The sequence below is a fragment of the Pelodiscus sinensis genome, chromosome 19 (genome assembly GCF_052426305.1).
Source record: "Pelodiscus sinensis isolate ZL-2025 chromosome 19, ASM5242630v1, whole genome shotgun sequence".
NCBI classification, from domain to species: domain Eukaryota; kingdom Metazoa; phylum Chordata; order Testudines; family Trionychidae; genus Pelodiscus; species Pelodiscus sinensis.
In genome coordinates, this window is record NC_143070.1 from 31,656,581 (window position 1) to 31,674,056 (window position 17,476).

Sequence of the window (17,476 nt, forward strand, 5' to 3'; positions counted from 1 at the left end):
TTCGACTTCTGCAAACCTCATTCTACAAAGAATAATGCCTGTTCCAATTAGCTATTTTAAAAAAAGGCCTGTGTAGCTGCGCCACTGCTGCTAGTTTGAACTATCCCCTCCCCGGGGCCATTCTAAGTTATTCTTCCTGGGGCTCTAAATCGAGGTAGCTCGTCTACACTGGGGAGCCTGCCTCGGACTATTCTGAGGTTTCCCTGCAGTGTAGACGTGCTAGTTTGAAATAAAATATTTTGTAATAACTATTCAAGACCAGCTTATTCCAAAATAAATGTGCCGTGTAGTCGAAGCCAGAAGGAGGGAAGCCAGAAGTGCAGAGGCCAGCCTGAAAACTCAGTATTCCATATGGCTACACACAGAGATTTGTAGCTCAAAGCTGGAGCTGCTGTGGAAGGAGGTGAAGCTACAGAAGCTGACGGGGGACAATCAGCGGGTGGAGGGTTATTTTTTCTCCTCCCTGAGCTGATGTGGCGAGAACTGAAGAGAAGAAAATCCTCTTCCCTTCTCCTCAGAAGATAGAAAATGCAGCTTGTTCCTCTCTCTCTGGTTCTACTAAAGCTGGATCCCAGGGCTAGACATTTTCTTTCTAGAACCCTGGTGAAAGCTGAAAGTGAATTGCTTGTAGACTTAGAATGTGAGTTAAAGAAGGGCATCACCTAGCATGGGGCTTGAACCCATGACCTTAAGATAAAAAGTCTTATGTTCTCCCAACTGAGCTAGCCAGGTTCCATGTTGCAGTATACCCCCATCACAGGGCCATCTCTCCAGTGACAGGTAAAGAGGCCTGTTTCAGGATTTCTTTTAGCACAGCAGCAAGGGGCGATGGAGGAAAATCAACTCCCTCTCCAAGCTTTGTTCTCACGGCACCAAGTGCGCTGCAGAAAAAGCCCTTGTGTGTTAAAGGGCATCGGGGAGCCCAGAGCAGAGGGATCCCCTCAACACACAAACACAGTCCCAGCCCCAAGACTCCCCCCATCCCGAATCCTGTGCCCAGACTTCTCTACCTTCCACATCCTCACCCCTGTCTTGCACAAGAGAGCGTCCACACTGCCATGAGAGCTCTTGCACAAAAGCACAGCGTGCATGTGGAAGTGTGGACGTTTTCTTGCGCATGAGTTGTTCCACAAGAACCCTTGCGCAAGATGTTCTTGCGCAAGAAGCCGCGAGTGTAGACATAGCCTTAGAGATATATCTGAAAGGAGATGTTAATACAAAGTTATAGGAGAGTGATAATATTGCAGGGAATTATCCACAGTTGTCTGTATATGCAAATATATATGCAAATATCTTCTTTCACACTGATGGGCATGAATACAAAGATTAAGGCAAGACTACACAACACATAGGCCCTATGTAAATCAGTTCTGCTGATGTTAATAAAATTCAATATTTTCCCCATTTCTAACCATATGACAGCAGTTTTAATGAGCAAGGGCAATCCAAGAATTTAACTACTAAAACACATCTCAGCAGAAATTGCAGAAGAGGCTCTTGCACAAGAAGGAGCTGTCTACGCTGCCCCTTCTTGCGCAAGAAAAACGCTTTTGTGCAATGCCGTTACATCGATTACCTTTCAGGAAGAACGGCATTGCACAAGAGGGTTTTTCTTGTGCCAGAAGGGGCCGTGTAGATGCTCCTTCTGGCACAAAAGCCTCTTCTGAAACAAATGGTGGCTCATTAGGTATGTAAATGATGCTCAGCGATATTCCATGCTTAGCCTCATTTGCATATTACTCACGCAAAAAGCTGCGAGAGTAGACATAGACCTAGGCAGGTTAGGCTGAGATGGGAGGAGGCGCCGCTGGGGTTGAGGCTCCTCAGTGGTGCCTTGGCAGGGACCAGGGCATTGCAACCACATTGGGCAAGGTCAATGGCAGCACCTCCAACCTCTGGGACATCTGTGGCCTTTGCTGCAAGGGGACACAAAACCAGGTAAGGTTCCCCCCTGATGCCTAGATCCCCCAAGACCCAGCAGTCCCAGCTTGCTCCAACACCTTCCGTTCTCCCCACCCTCTCCCCTGGCCACACACGGCACTTCTTGGTGTGTGTCAAGCCAGGCCCTGCAAGGAGCCACCAGGGCAGGAACCAGCCCTTGGAGCTTGGCTTGCACCGGAACCGGCAGTTTCCCACCATGTCTCCTTTTAGAAGAGGTGACTTGTTCCCCTTCCTCTCACCTCACGTCTCCCTTGTTTTCAGTCCGTAGCGCTGCCGGAGAGGGAGCTTTCCCAATCTCCATTGGTATTTCCTGGGGCTTTGTGTAGGTGGATTGGGCTTGACCATCTTCTCTGCTGGAAATGCCTCTTCTTTGGAAAGCAGCTCCCAGGAGCTCATGGAACTTCTTCTTCTCAGCTTGGAAAAGGGACAAGCAAGGGGCAACGGGACAGGGGTTTATGTGATGATGACAGGGGTGCCAAAAGCAAATAAATTATTTTTTCACCTACTTAAGAACCAGGGTGACAGAATGAAACTGGTAAGTAACCAAGTTAAAGAGGAAGCATTTTTGCACCCAGTGGAACTCCTTGCCAGAGGATGTTGCGAAGGTGAAATCTACAAGAAGGTCCAAAAAAGAACTGGATAATTGAATGCAGGAAAGGTCAATCAATGGCATTTAACCAGAATGGACAGGGCAGGTGTCCCTAGCTGATGTATACCTGAAGCTGGGAATGGAGGGATCACTTAATAACTGTCTGTCCTGAGGATTCCCTCCGGACAATGAAATTGGCTGCTGTTGTGAGAAAGGATCCTGGGCTAGTTGGACAACTGACATGGCCCAGTCTGGCTGCTTTGATGTTCTGTTTGGTTTCTGTTCTTGTCCCCTCTGGGCAAGAGAGACTGGACACCCCCCCCCCCCCCCATCCTGAAGTGGACAGAAAATGGCCTGTGAAAGGCTAGTGTAGGTGAGCAAAGAGACTTGTTTTATGTGTCCCTGATGGTCTAGTGGTTAGGATCCAGCACTCTCACTGCTGTGGCCTGGGTTCAATTCCCAGTCAGGGAAACCAGCTGCAACTTTCCCAAAACATGTCCCTAGTCAATCTTCTTGCCACATGTTACAACAGCTGAGACCTACAATGGGGCTAACCCTAACCCCTCCCCCTTGGCTGGGCACTGCCTGGATTCAGGCCTCCCCAGTGCCAGCCTAAGGGCTCTGGAGAGGACAGGGCAGCTCCAGGGGCAGAGTCCTTTCTTCTGCAGTAGTTCAAACCCAGCCCCTTGGTTTCAACTAACTAATATTACTCCTCATTTTTTGCCCTCTGTGCCTACCTCCCAACCTCAACATACCCCAACACATCCCCTTCCCTCTCCCCCTCCCCCTCCCCTTGCTGGTAACACAATCAGGACTTTTCCCTGTTGAAAGAACAAACTCTCTGGTGTTTATGTGGGGAATGTAGAACTGGGGAGGGGCTGGGGAAAGACCCTGGGAGCGGGAGGGGGCTGGGAGGAAGGGCTAAGGCTGGCACCTTCCTCTGATGGTCCCACTGCCTCATGTCAGGGGCCTCAGCAGCAAGAAGCAGGTTCAGAGGAACATGAGCTGCTGGGCCACTGAAGCAGGCCCCCAGCAGCAGCCTCTGTGCAGGGCTCACACGCTCCAGGCCTCCCAGTCATATTGAGTCTCCCCATGTGGCTTGGGCTCCAGAGCCTGCCCCCCAGCTGGTGCCTTGAGGTAGCCACTGCAGCAGCAGGAATTTGGGCATCAGGTCCCTTGCTTTCCGGGACAGGAAGCCAGGCCCAGGCCCTTTTAGCCACTGGAGCTGTACAGGCTGGAGCCTCCCCCTACCAGATCTCTGCCCTGCTTCCTGCAAAGCTCTCAGCCTTTTGCTTGTTTCTGCTTCCCTGTCCATAGCAGGCAGCTAAAGGAAGGGAAGTGACCAACCCAAACACCCCTGTGGCCAGCATGGGGCTTGAACCCATGACCTTGGCGTTATTAGCACCACACTCTAACCAACTGAGCTAGCCGAACAACAAAAGTGCAGCTCACCAGTGGCCCTTTCAAGGAAGGCGCCTCACGCAGCTGCAGGGACGTCTCTGCAGCTGCCAATGGCTCTTCTCTGACAGGGCCACTAGCGACTCGCTATGACGTGGGCTGGCTAGTCCAGCTGGTTTGAGGGTTGGCCAAGGTGGCTGGCGGCCGGCAGACCCAGGACAAAGAGAAGCCGGAATCTCTTGCTGCCAGCACCTTGCCTCCCAGCTTCTTCCCTGCCAGCAGCAGCTGCAGCCCCTTTCGGCCACTGGGTCAGCCCGGAAAGGGAGGCGGGAATGGGGCCTCAGATTCCAGGGTTCTGAGTCCTGAGCGCTGCCCTTGACACCAACCTCCCCTCACTCAACTGGGCCAAACTGGTGCCCCAGTTCATGCCCACTGGGACCTGCTTTACTTGGTTTCCTTCCACCCAGAGCCCCCTTTTTCAGGGCTGCAAGGAGCATCTCTCGGATGCTTTCTCATATCCCAGCACATATCCAAGGGCCATCTCTCCAGTGACAGGAGATGGGGCTGGTTTCAGGATTTCTTTTAGCGCAGCAGCAAGGGGCAATGGAGGAAAATCAACCCCATTTGCAAGCTTTGTGTTACAGGAGGGGTGTGAGCTGTGGAGCCCACCCTTCAGAAGGGGCATTTCGGTTCACCCAAGGGCAGCAAGAATTCAGGCCCTTAGGCGAGTGCATTGGGGACAATGTGTGAGCCGTCCGATAAGCATTTTCTGCTCCTATTGGGGAAGGCAGCTGGGCAGGACCAGCCTGCAGCCCATGTCTCTTTCAGCCCCAGGTGCAGGAGGTAACAAGAGAGGAGAGGAAAGTCCATGACCAGAGCCTGCTCCCAGCAGTCTGGCCCTGCGCAAAATCTACGCATGATGGAGCCTCTCCCAGCAGGGCGATGGCCTGTTCTCTGCAAAGTGCTCAGCTGTTTCATTTTTTTGCAGGCCAATTGTCTGTGTCCCTGGTGGCTTCATTTACAGTTTCCACTCTTTACATTTGCATCCCTTTTTGGAAAGAGGGTGCAAGTGTAAACATACCCTACGTAGCGAGAGTTGGCCTCCGTCAGTTGAGCCTGGCTATGTCCCTACTTCAGGAACCCAAAGGGAGCAAAGAGCAGAAGTACTGGAAGCTGGTGGGGTACACTCTGAATTTGATTTAGTGAGTCTTATTTGGACTTGCTAAATCAAACTTCAGAAGATTGATTGTGGCCATTCCTCCCCTGCTGAGCGCGGTTCTTGTTCTTCTGCACAGAACAGCCCATGGAGACCAAAGACCTGTCAATGGGCATTCAGATCACACCTGTGTTGAGCAATAGAAACCAGACACAGCAGGTTTGAACTTGTTTCAGTTGTGAAGGGTTTGCCTGGCTTCCCTGCATTAACACAGGAATTGTAGTAATTTTAGGAATCCTAGCACAATAGAAATCCAGAATGCGACACAACCAGAGATGCAAAGCTTTCATTGAAATTGATCAACCTTCCAGGGAGCACTTGACCTGCAATTAAACACTTTACCACCAAGCTATACCCCCATTGCACTTATGTGCTTACATCCAGTGTTAGGAAATTGGCTGCAGGCAGGACTTTCTGCAGGAGCAGGTGGTGCCTTGCACACATGGTGGGGGGAGGACGGCCCTCTATGGGGTCATACATCTGCGGTGTCCCTCAACCTATGATCAGCATGACGCGTCACGATAGCGCATCATCCCCTGTGCTCCCGCCTGCCCCATGTGTGTTGCAACCTCACAGCACTCACCTGATGTTCCCTCCCCGGTGCCTGAAGACATTTGGGAGGCCTCCTGTATCTGGGGGACCGGTTCTAGGGTGAGGGTCACAACGTTCCAGGAATCCTCCTTCTCCTTATCCTGGAACTGCTGGTCAGCAGGTTTGTCGTCCTGAAGCTGCGGCCGCTGCTGCCCAGGTGTCTCCATCCCAGACTCCACAACTGTCCCTGTAGACAGGGGCTCCCCAACCCCCAGGACTAGGTCCAGTTCCTCACAGTATGCATGCAGAGTGTCCGGCAGCCACTTCCCTGCCTCGCCCTTTGCTGCTCTTGAACTTAGCCCAAGAGCCGAGAAACTATGCTCACCCACTCAGAAACCTCTGGGACTCCTCTGCCACCCAATCCCTCATGCCACAGAGAGCTACAGAGCTGTTTCTACCCCCACATCACCCCCCCTGATTTTAGTGAATCGGACAAGAAGTTATGCTTTACCCCAAACCCTCAAGTGCACGTCATGGCAGATGTGGACTTCCCTCACTAATTTTCACAAGTGTGCTCAGCACAGGCATTGGTGGTATAGTGGTGAGCATAGCTGCCTTCTAAACAGTTGACCTGGGTTCAATTCCCAGCCAATGCAATGTAGGGATGTAGCATCGCAGATCTTCTACTTTAACCCTGAAAAAACAAGTGGGTACTGCTGCCTCTCACAGCCTTCATTCCTCTCTGAGAGGCAGGCAGTGCTTGATCTTAGCTAAACAGCGGAGAAGCAACCCTGGCAAGAAACACAAGGGCAGATCTTGGTTCAGCTCCTGGGGCCATGCTGAGTGTCTGGTAGCCACTTCCCCTCCTCTCCCTTTGCTGCTCTTGAACTTAGCTCAGCAGCTGAGAAGCTGCACTCACCCACCCAAATGCCTCTGTGACTCCTCTCCCCCCAGCTTCTTTGTGAACCCTCACTCAAGGGTTTCTAGGTGGGAGCTTCTAGGAACCGGCATTCCCATCTGTAGGGTGGGTCTGGGAGCTCACAGCCTTTGGATCCATGTGAGACGCGATCCCAGGGGAACCATCTCCTGGAGCTTCTCCTTGTCCCATGGAGCTCAGGGCAGGGGGACCCAGAGCCGCGGTCTGTATGATGCCAACGTGTGTAACACATGGCAAAGTTTCTCTGTCCTCTGCCGGAGAGGGAGCCAGAGAGCTCCCTTGAGACCACATACAGATGGGGCAGGGTCTGGAGAGGTGAAGCCACTGAATGGAAATAGCCAGGAGAGCAGAGTATCAGCTACCATCTGAGATACCCAAACATGTGGCAGTGTGATGGTCCCATGGGCTACGTCTAGACTGGCATGATTTTCCAAAAATGCTTTTAACGGAAAAGTTTTCCGTTAAAAGCATTTTCGGAAAAGCGCATCTAGATTGGCACAGACGATTTTCCATAAATGCACTTTTTGCGGAAAAGCGTTCATGGCCAAGCTAGACGCACTTTTGCACAAAAAAGCCCCAATCACCATTTTCGCGATCGGGGCTTTTTTGCGCAAAACAAATCTTAGCTGTCTACACTGGCCCTTTTGCGCAAAAGCTTTGCGCAAAAGAGACTTTTGCCCGAACGGGAGTAGCATAGTATTTCTGCAAAAAGCACTGATTTCTTAAAGTAGGAAGTCAGTGCTTTTGCGGAAATTCAAGTGGCCAGTGTAGACAGCCAGCAAGTTTTTCCAGAAAAGCACAGTGCGGGCCAGCAATGCCCTCCTCCCACGACCACGTGGCCCCACATGGGCCGGCCCTGCTTCTGGGAACTGTCTGGACTCAAGCCCACCCCAGTTTCACCCTAAGGATTGCCTGTTCTGTAAAAGCTGCGCCCTGGAAATGAGAAAGCAGCTAAAGTGACTCTGGTGGGACTTGAACCCACAGGCTTTGAATATCTAACTGGGCTCATATTAGCCACAGTAGCGTAGAAGTCCAACGTGCTTTCCATTGCACCACAGAGCCTGACAGACTGCAATGCTTGTTATCTCCACTCTGTGCTTTGCAACATGGCAATTGCAGGGGAAAAGAAAGGGGAGCCAGGTCTGTCTAATTTGGAAGAGCAGATAAGAAGAAGGAGGGGGCCACTGAGCCCCCACCATGGAAATTAAGGGCTAAGAACTGTGCTGTAGCCATCGACCTCACTGCCTCTTGCATGCTAAGAAAGCGCTCTACCACTTGAGCTAATTCCCCTGCCTGCAAGAAGTGCATCTGCCTCACCCACCTTGTTCCAGAGCCCACAACATCCTGGCAGCTGCCCGAGGCTCCTTTCTGAAAGGGCCAGTTGTGGAACTGACACCCATGGGCCGGCTAGCTTGGAGGTTTAGGCCGTGGTGCTCGTATCACACAGACGCATCTTAAGAGCAAGCCCCTTGTTTCAAACCATAACAGGTTCACTATTCCAACGTCCCTGCAAACCTCATGGCGCGAGGAGTGAGGGACATTTCAGAACAGTGAATTATTTGGAACTAAGTGCTGTGTAGCCAGCGCCAAATTACAAAATAAGCTATTTCAAAATTGACTCAAAATAAGCTACACAATTGCATCACTTATTCTGAGCTATGGGATGCAACCGTAGTGAGATAGAGCCCAGCTCTGCCCCCAGCTCCCTGCCCCACCCACCAACGTGCTGACTCCCACACTGCCATGGGGCTGTTTGCATTGGCTTTTCTCTCTGGATCCAGGTTTAAGCCATGGCAGGGGGCTGGGTATGGGGGGATCTGAGTGTGGGAGGGGCAGCATGTGTTCTTCTGGCTCAGCCTTTCCCTTTCTTCTACCCCAGGAATTGCCCTGTTGGAAAGCAAACAGAGGCGATAAAGGAAGGGTGGTGTTGTGATGAGTTGGAGGGCTTTGTGAAGCAATAGAAAGCGTGTTGGACTTTTAAGCTGTAGTGCTCAGTGTGAGCCAGGCCAGTCATTTAAAGGTTGTGGGTTAAAATCCCCCCAGAGTCACTTTAGTTGCTCTCTGATTTCCAGCGTGGCTTTTACAGAACAGGCCGGACCTGCGCCTGTTGCATGATGGGAGTGACAGGGAGCTTGTGATCCCAAGACCTCTGTGTGAGTCTCTCCTGGGGGGGTGGGTCACAGCTCACAGGAGAGAGCCCCTTCTCTCTCCTGGCCACCCATAGAACTGCTGGTTCAGGAAAAGGCTGATTTGGGAGGAGTGTTGGAAAGAAGTTATTTTCCATGGCGGGGGCTCAGTGGCCCCTCTCTCTTCCTACCTGCTCTCCCAAAAGAGACAGACCTTCCTCCCCTTTCTTTCCCCCCAGCAATTGCCAGGCTGCAAAGCAGAGAGTGAAGATATCAACCACCCCCCCCCCAATCTGTCAGGCTCTGTGGTGCAATGGAAAGCATGTTGGACTTCTAAGCTGTTATGGTTAATGAGAGCCCTGCTAGACATTCAAAGGCTGTGGGTTCAAGTCCTACTAGAGTCACTTTAGCTGCTTTCTCTTTTTCAGGGCACCTTTTACAGAACAGGCAATCCTTAGGCTGACACTGGGGTGGGCGTGAGTGCAGACAGTTCCCAGCAGCAGGGCCGGCCCCTGTGGGGAGCCGCGGTCATGGGAGGAGGGCTTTGCTGGCCCATGCCGCAGGGATGTGAGCAGGCTGGGGCTGTGGGAGCCGGGCACACGACACCTGATGGCAGCTGTAAGGGATGCCACACGCCCCTTACATCTGCCATCAGGCGCCCCCATTGGTTGAAGCTCTCCGCAGCTGCCCGGCTCGCCCATGCCTCCGTCTGGCCCTGCCCGGCAGACCCCAGTGAGGGTGGAGGGAAGGGCTGGTCCTTGGGGTAGGGGCTGGGGGTGGTTCTGAAAGGCTGCAGGTGCCGTTAGACCATTTTGTCCCTCCCTGTCTCCTACTAGTGCTGAGCAACACTCAGGCTGTGTCTACACTGCACTGCTCTTCTGGAAAAGATACACAAATTTTGAAACCCAATTTCTGGGGCTTTTCCAACATTTGGCCTGGGTGCACTGGGCAAGTCACACAAGGGAGGCAGCAGGCAGAAACAGCCCAATGCACCAGCTTCCCAGGGCAGGCAAGGCCAAGCAGCTGCCTGGCCTGATTCATCTCATTTCCCCAGGCTGGCACCAAGGGGCATTCTCAGTTCATGTCACTCCCCTCTGTCATATGGGATTTGAGGTCATCCCAGAAAGAGGCTGGTCTGTAGCAGCTGTACTTACCTGGGAACAGCAATGAGAGACATAGCTCTTGTGTTTCTGTCTGGCTTTGAACCAGGGACCTTTTGGGTGTTAGGCAAATGTAATAACCACTACACCACAGAAACACTCTCTAGTGATAGAGCTTGGCTGACTGTTCTGTTCCCATCTCTATCTAACACCCTGCTCTGCAGGGGCGGGGAATGCACCTTGTGAACACTCCACCTCTTGTTCTCATGGAAGCGACTAACCCGAGCTGCCAGCTCCTCATTTCCTCACCAGCCCCTTGAGATTTGTAGCTCAAAGCTGGAGCTGCTGTGGCAGGAGGTGAAGTTACAGAAGCTGACAGGGGACAATCAGTGGGCGGAGGGTTATTTTTTCTCCTCCCTGGGCTGATGTGGCTAGAACTGAGGAGAAGAAAATCCTCTTTCCTTCTCCTCAGAAGATGGAAATTGCAGTTGGGTCTCTCTCTGGTTCTACTAAAGCTGGACCAAGGAGCAGCCCGAGGTGGGCTGCAGCAGCTGGTGTCCCAGGCGAAATGCAGTATCAGCACCCCCTTCTCCCCCCCCAACACACACAGCCATCAATGAGGTGACATCATCATCAGGCACCCCATGATGTCAGCCTATAGCCACAGGCTGCCCCTGGCTGAACTCCATGACTAGACTTTTTCTTTCTAAAACCATGGTGAAAGCTGAAAGGCTTTTGGATTGTGAGTTAACAAAGGGCATGGTCCAGCATGGGGCTTAAACCCATGACGCTGAGATTAAAAGTCTCATGCTCTACCGACTGAACTAGCCAGGCTACATGGTGCACTGTTCTCCATCACAGGGCCATCTCTCCTGTGACAGGCAAAGGGACTGGTTTCAGGATTTCTTTAGTGCAGCAGCAAGGGAGGAAAGTCAACCCTCTTTACAAGCCTTGTTCTCATGGCACCAAATGCGCTGCAGAGAAAGCCCTTGGCTGTGTCTAGACTGGCAAGTTTTTCCGCAAAATCATCTGCTTTTGCGGAAAAACTTGCCAGCCGCTTAAATTTCCGGTAAAGCACTGATGATCTCATGTAAGATTGTCAGTGCTTTTGCGGAAATACTATGCTGCTCCCATTCGGGCAAAAGTCTTTTTCCGAAAATCTTTTGCGCAAACGGGCCAATGTAGACAGCAGAGATTTGTTTTCCTCAAAAAAGCCCCAATTGCGAAAATGGCGATCGGGGCTTTTTTGTGGAAAAGCGCATCTAGATTGGCACGGATGCTTTTCCGCAAAAGCACTTTTTGCGGAAAAGCGTCCGTGCCAATCTAGACGCACTTTTCCGAAAATGCTTTTAACGGAAAACTTTTCCATTAAAAGCGTTTCCGGAAAATCATGCCAGTGTAGATGTAGCCCTTGTGTGTTAAAGGGCATCAGAGTGCCCAAAGCAGAGGGATCCCCTCCACACACACACACACACACACAGTCCCAGCCCCAAGACTTCCCCCATCCCGAATCCTGTGCCCTGACTTCTCCATCCTCCTACATCCTCACCCCTGCCCTGAGCCCCCCCCCCCCCACTCTCATACTCTCCCCAAATCCCTGCCCTGAATCACCCACACTCCACATTTTAATTTCTTACAGGTACTGTCCTATCACAATCCCTCCCCCAACATCCTGCCTTGAGCCTCTGCCCATCCAAGTGGTGGTACCCAATAAAACAGACCCTGTAAGAAATGTGTCACTTTCACCCCTGGGAGCAGCTCAGCCATGCAAAGGGGCTGCCTGGGGCAGGACATTAGCCCTGGAGGGCAGGGGTGGGTGTGGCAGTGACATCACAAGGGCCTTTTGCAGCCCCTCAGCTTATTGGCTAAAGGAGGTTGGGAGGCGATGACCTCACAGAGAGTCCATGACAATGGCCAGGTGGGACAGGCTGCAGGGCAGGGGCCATCTCAGAGCCCCCCCATGGCTTTGCTGCAGGGAGTCTCCTTGAGAGTTGCCTTTGAGGCCTTTTTGGAGCCATCTCCTTTCCCGCGACTAACTGACCTAGAAGGCCGACTTCTCTGTGGAGAAGGGAAGAGCTTCCAAGAAGGCCTCTCGTTAGTGCGGTAGGGTAGTTACCTCAAGTGGTAGAGCACTTGCTTCGCATGTCAGATGTAGCGGGATCGATGCTCATGTTCTCTAATGAGGGGAGAAATTTCCAATTTTTCTTTTTACCAGCAGATCCAGCCAGGGGGCTAAGTGGCTCCAGTAGCCCTCTCCCTCCCCCCCCGCCCTGGCCCCCACTTCCTACTTGCTGTCCCCAAAAGCCAGCCACGCTGGGGCAGAGAGCTGCTGGACACCAGCCCTCCTGGGCCAGACAGTGGCAGGAGCACTGGAGGCAGGTTGCAGATGGGGCAGAATTAGCTGCATTGGAAAAGTGCTGCCTTTGCGCATGAGAGGTAGCAGGATTCACTCCCATCTTCTCCCACCTACTCGCTGGTGCTGAGGGGCTGGCCCCTTTCCTGCCGCCCCAACTCTTATTCCCACAATGCACTTTGTGCAGGGGCCGTTGGTGTTTCTGCCAAGGCGCGTGGCTGGGAGCAGGACTCAGGACCCTTCCTAAAATATACAAATCCCCGCCCCCCACGACCCTCTGTTCCACTCACACTGTCTGGCTGCTGCCCACATGGAACTCAGGGGCCAGGTGGGTGACTTGCCTTGCAGCTGTGACAGCATCAGACCCCTGCCACCCGCCTGCTCAGTGTGGAGACCAAGCCCAAGGGTGGCACCTGGGATGTGTGTTACACAAAAGCCTCTTGTTCCCTACCCAGTCTCCAGCATTGGCTGCAGATGTCAATTTTCATGGGGCTGTAGCTCAGTGGTAGAGTGTTTGACTGCAGATCAAGTGGTCCTTGGTTCAACTCCAAGTGCCCCCTTGGAAAAAGTCCTTTTAGTGGGAATATTTTCCTTTCCAGTTCCATCACACTCTGGCTGTACATTGCTTGAGGTTCTTGACATTAATAAGAACCCTTAAATCAGAGCTACTCAACTTTGGAAGCCCCGGGGGCCACAATGAATGGCATTTAACCAGGATGGACAGGGAAGGTGTCTCTAGTTAGTGTATTCCAGGAGCTGGGAATGGGTGACGGGAGGGATCACTTAATAACTGTCTGTCCTGAGGATTCCCTCGGGACAATGAAATTGTCTGCTGTCATGAGACAGGATCCTGGGCTAGTTGGGCAACTGGCATGGCCCAGTCTGGCTGCTTTGATGTTCTGTTTGGCTGTTCTTGACCCCTCTGGGCAAGGGAGAATGGACCCCCCCCCATCCTGCACAAGGCTAGTGCAGGTGAGCAAAGAAGCATGTGTCCTGTGTCTCTGGTGGTCTAGTGACTAGGATACAAAACTTTTGCTGGTCTGGTCTTGGTTTGATTCCCACGCAGGGAAACCAGCCTGATGTTTCACATAGACACTGCCTAGTCATTTTTCTCACCTCATTGTCACATGTTACAGCAGCTGTGACCCAAGAGGTTAACTCAGGGCCCCTTTCCCACCACTCCCTCACTGCTAAGACAACACTTGCCATTTTCAGAAGGGGCAGAGCTGGGTGACTCAAACTGCCCCTCCTCTCTCCTGCATGGGCAGCCCTACAGGAAGAGGAAGAGGGGCTGACAGCTCACACTGCTCCTTGCTTCCCTCCTGCTGTTTCACCTCTCAGGGCTTGTTTCTCCTTCCATGTCCATAGCAGGCAGCTACACAAAGGCAAGTCACCGAACCAGACACCCCTGTGGCCAGCATGGGGCTTGAACCCACAACCTAGGTTTTAGTAGCATCAAACACTAAACACCTGAGCCAGCAGGCCCACACGTGCCTCTTTAGAAAAGACACCACAGGCAGCTTCAGGGACGTCTCTGCCGCTGCCAATGGCTCTTCTCTGCTGGGGCCACTAGTGACTCACTGTGATGTGGGCTGGCTAGTCCAGCTGGTTTGAGGCTTGGTCAAGCTCATCTTGCCCTACAGGGCCACTGGCAACAGCTGCTCTCTTGTGTGCTGCTGCCGAGAAAAGTTTCCCTGGCAGCTGCTGAATTAGCTTGGTGAGGAGAGTGTTAAACTGAAGATTTAAAGGTTTTTGGTTCGCTTCCCAGCTTAGGCAGAAATCTTTGTCCCTGTGGCTGAACTGTCAGTTGGACTCTCTGTGGAGAACCTGTCTGCTCCCCCTAGAAGGGCCTTGTCTGCTCTGCTGTGCCTCAGCCAGGGGAGGGGAAAAGATCTCTCCTTAGAGGTGGAGTGAAACCAGCCAGTTAGGGGGCAGCTGCTCCAGTTCTCTGCTCTATAAGCTGAGCTATGGAGGGGCCTTTTGGGGCTGCTGCTTGGTCCAGGTGTCTCTGCCCACAAGGGGCAGGAAAATAATCCTAGAATCATCTCCTGCCCAGACTCACCCTCTTTGAAACAGCTGGTTGTAGAGGTGAGGACAGAGGGTCTGTGCCCATCTGCCAGTAGCTCCTGGGGTGGGCAGGACTTTGTGTGTTGGTATCACACGTGACATCACAATGCCCCAATGCACATGGCTTGACACCCCCTCCTGGAGCAGCAGCAGGCTGGGAGGGTGGCGCGCTGGGATGGAACAGGCTGTCCAGCCGCTTTGGCTCCTGCCACCTGCTGCTACATGGCACCAAATTTTGGAAAAACCTGTACGTTGGACACGTCCCTTCTGCCTCGTAGAAAGAGCATCCACTTCAGACTGGACGTAGCCACTGAAAAGAGCAGAAGGGAATTGAAAGGGGATGGGGAGTGTGGGGAGAGTGTCTCGGGTTGGGTAGTTTGTTGCTTTGGTTAGAGGTGTGGCCAAAACACAGGCCTCGCTGTGAGCACGATTTGAACCTGTGTAGGGAAAGCCTATTGACCTCTGGCCATTAATCAGGTGCTCTCTGGTCTTAGTTGGACTTGCTAAATTGAACTCCAGAAGGTTGACCGCAGCCCTTCCTCCCCAGCTGGGTGTGGTTCTTGTTCTTCTGCACAGCACAGCCCATGGAGACCAAGGACCTGCCAATGGGCATTCAGATCACACCCATGTTGAATGGATGGAAACCCAAACCAGAAACACAACGGATTTGAGCTGGTTCCAGCTGAGGGACGGGTTTGCCCGGTTTATGTGTATTGGTGCCAGAAAATGTTAATGGTTTGTATTCATTTAAAGAGTCCACATATAACAGAAATCCAGGATGCAATAGAACTGGAGCGGTAAATGTTTTTATTAAAGGGAGATTTCTCAAGGGGGCACTTGGACTGAGGACCACTTGATCTGCAATCAAACAGTCTTCCACCAAGCTATACCCATGTGCAAAATATGTGCCTGCAACCCATGTTGGGAGCTGGGCACGGAACAAGAGACTTTTGTGTAACACACATCTCAGGTGGGATGGACCCTAACAAGGAGTTTGTCCTGAAAGCAGCAGAGCTGGGGCAGGACAGAGGTTATGTCTACACAGAAAAGTTACTTTGGAATAATGGCTGTTTACAATAACAATACAAAAGTTTCAGAGAGGTAGCTGTGTTAGTCTGAATCTGCAAAAGCAGCGAGGAGTCCTGTGGTACCTTATAGACTAACTGAAGTGTAGGAGCATAAGCTTTCGTGGGCAAAGACCCACTTCATCAGATGCATGTTTACAAAAGTTTACGCAGCAATTCCATTAATGTGAAATAATTCTGAAATAACAGACGGCTTATTCCAACTTCTGTAAACCTCATTCTACGAAGAATAATGCCTGTTCCAAGTGAGCTATTTCAAAATAAGGTGTCTGTAGATGCTCCACTTCTGCTATTTCAAAATGGCCCCTCCCTAGGCCCATTCTAAGTTATTCCTCCTGGGGCTCTAAATCGAGGTAGCTCATCTACATTATGGGAGCCTGACTCGGACTATTCTGAGGTTTCCCTGCAGTGTAGACGCGCTAGTTCGAAATAAGCTATTTTGGAATCACTATTCAAGACCAGCTTATTCCAAAATAAATGTGCCGTGTAGACGTAGCCAGAGAGTCCTGAGAGATGAAGCTGTTGGTGGGAAGCCAGGAGAGCAGAGGCCAGTCTGAGACCTGAGTGTCCCAGGTCCCCACCAGCAGCCCTGTATGTTGGTCCCATGGTGCAAGAGGCAGCATGCAGGACTCTGAATCCTGCAATCTGAGTCCAAATCTCAGTGGGATATACTGGCCCTGGACTTGCTGCTGTGAGCTCCTTGTGCTGCAGGGGTTTTGGCTTTCTTGCCCTGAGGTTCACCAAGGACAGTTTTACTCCTGTGCTGGGTGTCTGAGGACCACTGGAGCTTGGTTTCCAGTCTGATCAGACTTGTGATTAGGTGCCTGATGCCATCACAGCTGCAGGGCAGGTCACCCACCCAGCCCCTGAGCTCAGCCCATGCTGGAGGCAGCCAGACAGTATGAGTGGAACAGAGGGTCGGGGTGGGGGGTTTGTATATTTGTGGAAGGGTCCTGAATCCTGGCTCCCAGCCACATGTCTTAGCACAAAGATCAATGGCCCCTGCACGAAGTGCATTGTGAGAATAAGAGTTGGGGCAGCAAGAAAGGGACCGGCCCTGCAGCACTAGAGAGCAGCTGGGAGAAAATCCTGCTACCTCTTGCGTGCAAAGGGAGCACTAACCCACTTGCAACTCATCTCTCGTGCTCTTGCCTCCACCAGCCCCAGCAGCTTTGGCTCTATAGGAGACCAAGGAGGAAGAGGGAGGGCCATGGGCCATTTGGGTCCCTGGTTGGCTCCATGCCTGTGGAAAGAGCAAAGGAGACAACCCCACCACTGGAGAATGTGACATCAATCCCACTGCCTCCTGCATGTTAAGCAAATGCTCTACTACTAAAGCTAATGCCCCCACCTCTGAGCAGCTCTCCTGCTCCACCTACCTTTTTTCAGAGCCCACAACATCCCTGCAGCTGCTTCACCCCAGCGCTGAGCAACACTCAGTGTCGGTCTGAGCATCCGTCCTGCTCTGGGACCTGTCTCTGTGGCAGGAACCTGCCCAGGCGGCTCTCGCAGTGAGGCCCCTCCCTGGCAGCACCGAGCAGTGAGAGCTGAGTGAAGGGGGAGGCAGGCCCAGGGGGAGAAGGCTCCATGACTGTGTCAGAGGGAGGCTCTGCCCTGGCCAGTGGGGAATCTCTGCTTCCCCACATCAGGTCACACCACTGAGGACAATGGAGGGAAGAGAAGAGTTTTCCCTGCTCTTGGGGAAAGCAGGCCAGGCCAAGGCCCTTTTAGCCACTGGGTCTGTGCAGGCTGGAGCCCCCTCCTACCAGCTCACTGCCTTTTGTCTGTTCCTGATTCCCTGTAGGAAGCTAAAGGAGGGGTGGTTACCCATCCAAACGATCCTGTGGCCAGCATAGGGCTTGAACCCATGACCTTAGCATTAGTAGCACCCCACCCTAATCAACTGAGCTAGCCAGCCTATGAGACCATAGCCCACAGATGGCCCTTTCAGAAAGGTACTTCAGGCAGCTTCAGGGATGTCTCTCCAGCTGCCGAGGGCTCTTCTCTGACAGGGCCACTAGCGACTCACTGTGATGTGGGCTGGCTAGTCCAGCGGGTTTGAGGTTTGGTCAAGGTGGCTGGCGGCCGGCATGGCGCACTGAGACCCAGGGCAAAGAGGCAGCTGGAATCTCT

The 17,476-nt window shown here is 52.5% G+C and overlaps 5 non-coding genes across 5 annotated transcripts; 4 read left to right on the plus strand and 1 right to left on the minus strand.

Moving 5' to 3' along the window:
- The first annotated feature begins 2,929 nt into the window (after positions 1-2,929).
- TRNAE-CUC (transfer RNA glutamic acid (anticodon CUC)) lies at positions 2,930-3,001 on the plus strand. Its single transcript has one exon. It is a non-coding gene; the product is annotated as a tRNA-Glu (tRNA).
- A 3,258-nt stretch (positions 3,002-6,259) lies between these two features.
- On the plus strand, positions 6,260-6,331 carry TRNAR-UCU (transfer RNA arginine (anticodon UCU)). Its single transcript has one exon. It is a non-coding gene; the product is annotated as a tRNA-Arg (tRNA).
- Positions 6,332-7,569: 1,238 nt separating this feature from the next.
- On the minus strand, positions 7,570-7,674 carry TRNAR-UCU (transfer RNA arginine (anticodon UCU)). The gene is made up of 2 exons: positions 7,638-7,674; positions 7,570-7,605 (listed from the first exon to the last, which is right to left on the minus strand). It is a non-coding gene; the product is annotated as a tRNA-Arg (tRNA).
- A 1,363-nt stretch (positions 7,675-9,037) lies between these two features.
- On the plus strand, positions 9,038-9,142 carry TRNAR-UCU (transfer RNA arginine (anticodon UCU)). Its single transcript has 2 exons — positions 9,038-9,074; positions 9,107-9,142. It is a non-coding gene; the product is annotated as a tRNA-Arg (tRNA).
- Positions 9,143-12,679: 3,537 nt separating this feature from the next.
- On the plus strand, positions 12,680-12,751 carry TRNAC-GCA (transfer RNA cysteine (anticodon GCA)). The gene has a single exon. It is a non-coding gene; the product is annotated as a tRNA-Cys (tRNA).
- Positions 12,752-17,476: the final 4,725 nt, after the last annotated feature.